General features: G+C 48.2%; 1 pseudogene; it reads left to right on the top strand.

Annotated features, from left to right (window-relative positions):
- Positions 1–3,384: 3,384 nt before the first annotated feature.
- Positions 3,385–5,266, top strand: LOC100452646 (pyruvate kinase PKM-like; annotated as a pseudogene).
- Positions 5,267–5,657: the final 391 nt, after the last annotated feature.

Here is a 5,657-nt window from a genome sequence, read left to right as displayed (position 1 = left end):
TCCTAAAACTCTATTTATTGACATCTGCACAGTCCAAGTGATGTAGGAAAATATATGTATTTATTTATTACATGATTACCTGATCATGTTATTCTCATAAAATGTTGAGACATTGTAAGTTGAAGGTACCCCATCTGGACAGTAGATATTTCTGTTGTAAAAGCCGGTGATGAGGAGTTCGAGACGAGCCTGGCCAACATGGTAAAACATCTCAACTAAAGATACAAAAAGTAGCCGGGCATGGTGGCACATGCCTGTAACCCCTGCTACTCAGGAGGCTGAGGCATGAAAATTGCTTGAACCCTGGAAGACAGAGGTTGCAGTGAGCCAAGATCATGCCACTGCACTCCATCCTGGGCGACAGAGCAAGACTGTCTCAAAAAACAAAAAAAAAACAACTGGTGATGATTGTTCTAAAGCCAGAGAGCTGCACAGGTGAGAGGCAAGAAAGCCTTTTGTCCAAGTTGCCCTCTCATAGCCTAGACAATGCTCTCTGTCCTAGGATGCAACCACCACCACCTCAATTCCCCCAATATGCACGTACACACTAGTTCAAAACAATCCTTTATCTATCCAGGAGCTTCTTACAGTCTGCTTGTTATTTCCTGGATTCCTGTAGTTTCTTTAAGTTTGATCTTAGGGGAAGGAGTCAGCAGCCAATCTCTTTCACCATATTCATCAAAAAATGCCGTTAAGACTGGGCTTAGTGGCTCAGGCCTGTAATCCCAACACAATTTGGGAGGCGGAGACAGGAGATTTGCTTGAGGCCAGGAGTTCAAAACTAGCCTGAGCAACATAGCAAAATCTGGTCTCTATAAAAAACTTCAAAAAAAAATTTTTTTTAATACCGTTAAACACATTACAACAGTGCTATAACAAAGGACTGGGGCATGGGTTAAAAGAGAATAAATGAATAAATGAATTAAACAGGAGTGCCCTTGCACAGGGCAAAAAGTCAAATAGTATTCAGGGCTTATTATAAGAAAGAACAATTCTGGCCAGACGCGGTGGCTCACGCCTGTAATCCCAGCACTTTGGGAGGCCGAAGTGGGAGGATCACGAGGTCAGGAGATCAAGACCATCCTGGCTAACACAGTGAAACCTCGTCTCTATTAAAAATACAAAAAATTAGCCGGGCGTGGTGGCGGGCGCCTGTAGTCCCAGCTACTCGGGAGGCTGAGGTAGGAGAATGGCGTGAACCTGGGAGGCGGAGCTTGCAGTGAGCCGAGATCGTGCCACTGCACTCCAGCCTGGGCAACAGAGCAAGACTCCGTCTCAAAAAAAAAAAAAAAAAAAAAAAAAGAGGAAAAAAAGAAAAAGTAAAAGAAAGAGCAATTCTTTGGCCTATCACATTCTACCACAATTCCCAGAACCCCTAACATTGAACTCATTCAGATTTTTCTTTTGGAACTTGCTTTGTATTTCTAAACAAAGTTTTAAAACTCTTATTTCCAGATTTTTCAATTTTAGATGTTTTCTGTTGGCTAGAGAGGGAGATTTATTGTGAAGCTAATAAAGGTTAAGTTTCAGAGTCCCTCATTTTCATGGGCCCTCTCCAAGGCCCTATTCTTAGCCATTGAATTTGGAATTTTATTTTCTTGCAGAGCATTCAGCTGGGTGCTGTGGCTCATGCCTGCAATCCCAGCACTTTGAGAGGCCGAGGCAGGAGGATCCCTTTAGCCCAGGAATTCAAGACCAGCTTGGGGAATATATTGAGAGCCCTGTCTCTACTAAAAATAAAAATAAAAAAATATTAGCCTCAGCTCAGGAGGCTGAGGCAGAAGAATCATGCCATTGCACTCCAACCTGGGTGACAGAGTGAGACTCTCTTAAAAAATAAATTTTTTTACCAATTTGGCTGGGCACAGTGGCTCACACCTGTAATCCCAACACTCTGGGAGGCTGAGGCAGGTGGATCATGAGGTCAGGAGATCAAGACCATCCTGGCTAACTGGTGAAACCCAGTCTCTACTAAAAATACAAAAAATTTAGCCAAGCATGGTGGCACGCGCCTGTAGTCCCAGCTACTCAGGAAGCTGAGGCAGGAGAATTGCTTGAACCCAGGAGGCGGATGTTGCAGTGAGCCAAGATCAGGCCATTGCACTCCAGCTTGGGAGACAGAGCGAGACTCCGTCTCAAAAAAAAAAAAAAAAAATTATCTCAAAGAGCATCCTCCAAATCATGCATGCCTCTGGCCCCATAAGCCCTGAATCCACCCTTGATTTACTAACTACTTTGGATGATGAGGGTTTAGCTAACTTAGATCGTAGCCCTTGCAACACACATCAATACACAAACATCTCCCCTTCCCGGTTTCCCAAAATGTAGTCAAGCTATTAATTTTAGTTCATTTATCATGTTTTAGCCTCTAAGGGCCCTTTCTTGTTATCTTTTCTACACTAGCCTGTTCTTTGTCTTCTAGATCCAATATTTGATCTCTCCAGCAATATTGTAGGGGTTGTCTTATTTTGTTTGTTGGTTGGTTAGTTTTTTCGTTTAGTTTTATTTTCTCAATTGTCTGTTTCCTTTTAAGTTCCTTTTCCCTCATGGTTTGTTTTGGCCTCTCTCTTATATTGGAGACTTTCCTAAAATGGGTGGTCATCCAACCATATTTAAGAATGAGGCACCAAAGCTGGACATATTGGTGCATGCCTGTAGTTCTAGCTACTTGAGAGACTAAGGTGGGAGGATCGCTTGAGCTCAGGAGTTGGAGGCTGCAGCAAGCTATGGTTGCACCACTGCATTCCAGTGACAGAGCGAGATCCTGTCTCTAAAAAAAAAGGAATAAAATAAAATAATTTAAAAATAAGAATGAGACACTTAAAAGCTAATCAGAAGCTCAGGTTGGGGAGTTTTCTAAATGGTGAGTGCAGTAGGAAACTTGAAATGTGGCACCCAGTGATCCTCACCTCCTGGTATTCATGCCTGTGCAACAAAAGGATTAACCTTGCCGCAAGAAGTATCTGGCCTTTACTCTCACTTTCTGGGAGGTAATCTCTAAACTCTTGGAATGTTCTTTGTTTACCTGGGGGCCTTGGGCCATGCCAGATGGTCTATGCTAACAATGTGATATATGGTAGGAGCTCTGAACCATGCATTGTCAGCTCAACCTCAGGAGGGGGTTGGACATGAAGGCCAGCCACACAGGCAGTCAGCCACATCTACATGACCAATAAAAATTCTGGACACCAAGGCTTGGAGGTGCTTCCCTGGCTGGGAATATTGCATGTGTATTATCACACATTGTTACTGTGAGAAGAATAGCTCCACTGGGAGAGGACAACTAGATGCTCTGCATTTAAAACTCTCCTGGGGCACAGCAGCTGCACGTCCCAGGGCTCCTGACCTCTTCGCGTTTGCAGTGTAGCCCAAGTTGGTCAGCACTGGAGGACCTCAGCAGTCATGTCGAAGCCCCATAGTGAAGCTGGGACTGCCTTCATTCAGACCCAGCAGCTACATGCAGCCATGGCTGACACATTCTTGGAGCACATGTGCCACCTGGACATTCACACACCACCCATCACAGCCTGGAACACTGGCATCATCTGTACCATTAGCCTAGCTTCCTGATCGGTGGAGATGTTGAAGGAGATGATTAAGTCTGGAATGAATGTGGCTTGTCTGAACTTCTCTCATGGAACTCATGAGTACCACGTGGAGACCATCAAGAGCATGTGCACAGCCACGGAAAGCTTCGCTGCTGACCCCATCCTCTACCGTCCTGTTGTTTTGGCTCTGGATACTAAAGGACCTGAGATCCGAACTGGGCTCATCAAGGGCAGCAGCACCATAGAGGTGGGGCTGAAGATGGGAGCCACTCTCAAAATCATGCTGGATAACGCCTACATGAAAAAGTGTGACGAGAACATCCTGTGGCTGGACTACAAGAGCATCTGCAAGGTGATGGAAGTGGACAGCAAGATCTACGTGGATGATGGGCTTATTTCTCTCCAGGTAAAGCAGAAAGGTGCTGACTTCCTGGTGACGGAGGTGGAAAATGGTGGTTCCTCGGGCAGCAAGAAGGGTGTGAACCTTCCTGGGGCTGCTGTGCACTTGCCTGCTGTGTCAGAGGACATCCAGGACCTGAAGTTTGGGGTCGAGCAGGATGTCGATATGGTGTTTGCGTCGTTCATCCGCAAGGCATCTGATGTCCATGAAGTTAGGGAGGCCCTGGGAGAGAAGGGAAAGAACATCAAGATAATCAACAAAATCGAGAATCATGTGGGGGTTCGGAGGTTTGATGAAATCCTAGAGGCTAGTGATGGGATCATGGTGGCTCGTGGTGATCTAGGCATTGAGATTCCTGCAGAGAAGTTCTTCCTTGCTCAGAAGGTGATGATTGGGCGTTGCAGCTGAGCTGGGAAGCCTATCTGTGACAGTGATGTGGCCAATGCAGTACTGAATGGAGCCGACTGCATCATGCTGTCTGGAGAAACAGCCAAAGCGGACTATCTGGAGGCTGGGCGCATGCAGCACCTGATTGCCCATGAGGCAGAGGCCGCCATCTACCACTTGCAATTATTTGAGGAACTCCCGCCGCCTGGCGCCCATTACCAGCGACCCCAAGAAAGCCACCGCCGTGGGTGCCAACGAGGCCTCCTTCAAGTGCTGCAGTGGGGCCATAATCGTCCTCACCAAGTCTGGCAGGTCTGCTCACCAGGTGGCTAGATACCGCTCACGTGCCCCCATCATTGCTGTGACACGGAATCCCCAGACAGCTAGTCAGGCCTACCTGTACCCTGGCATCTTCCCTGTGCTGTGCAAGGACCCACTCCAGGAGGCCAGGGCTGACGATGTGGACCGCTGGGTGAACTTGACCCTGAATGTTGGCAAGGCCCGAGGCTTCTTTAAGAAGAGAGATGTGGGCCGGGCGCGGTGGCTCACGCCTGTAATCCCAGCACTTTGGGAGGCCGAGGCGTGCGGATCACGAGGTCAGGAGATCGAGACCATCCTGGCTAACATGGTGAAACCCTGTCTCTACTAAAAATACAAAAAAAATTAGCCGGGTGTGGCAGCGTGTGCCTGTAGTCCCAGCTACTCGGGAGGCTGAGGCAGGCGAATGGCGTGAACCCGGGAGGCGGAGCTTGCAGTGAGCTGAGATCGCGCCGCTGCACTCCAACCTGGGCGACAGAGCGAGTCTCCGTCTCAAAAAAAAAAAAAGAAGAAGAGAGATGTGGTCATTGTGCTGACCGGGTGGCGCCCTGGCTCTGGCTTCACCAACACCATGCGTGTTGTTCCTGTGCGGTGATGGACCCCAAAGCCCCTCCTCCAGCCCCTGTCCCACCTCCTTTCCCCAAACCATCCATTAGGCCAACAACGCTTGTAGAGCTCACTCTGGGCTGTAATGTGGCACTGGTGGGCTGGGACACCAGGGAATAAGATAAACGCCTTGCTGAAACATGGTTGTGTTTACAGCCTGCTCTGGTGGGACAGCCCAGAGCCTGGCTGTCCATCATGTGGCCCCACCCAATCAAGGGAAGAAGGAGGAATGCTGGACTGGAGGCCCCAAAAGCCAGATGGCAATAGGGTGACAGCTTCTTTTCTTGTGTGTACTCTGTTCAGTTCCTTTAGAAAACAGATGCCCAGAGGACTCCCAACCCTGGCCTGGGGTCAGGAAACAGCCAGCGAGAGTTAGGGGCCTTAGGGCACGGGGCAGT

The sequence above is a fragment of the Pongo abelii genome, chromosome 1 (assembly GCF_028885655.2).
Source record: "Pongo abelii isolate AG06213 chromosome 1, NHGRI_mPonAbe1-v2.0_pri, whole genome shotgun sequence".
Taxonomy (NCBI): domain Eukaryota; kingdom Metazoa; phylum Chordata; class Mammalia; order Primates; family Hominidae; genus Pongo; species Pongo abelii.
Note: the sequence above shows the minus strand (reverse complement) of the source record. Positions and strands in the feature narration are given on the sequence as shown.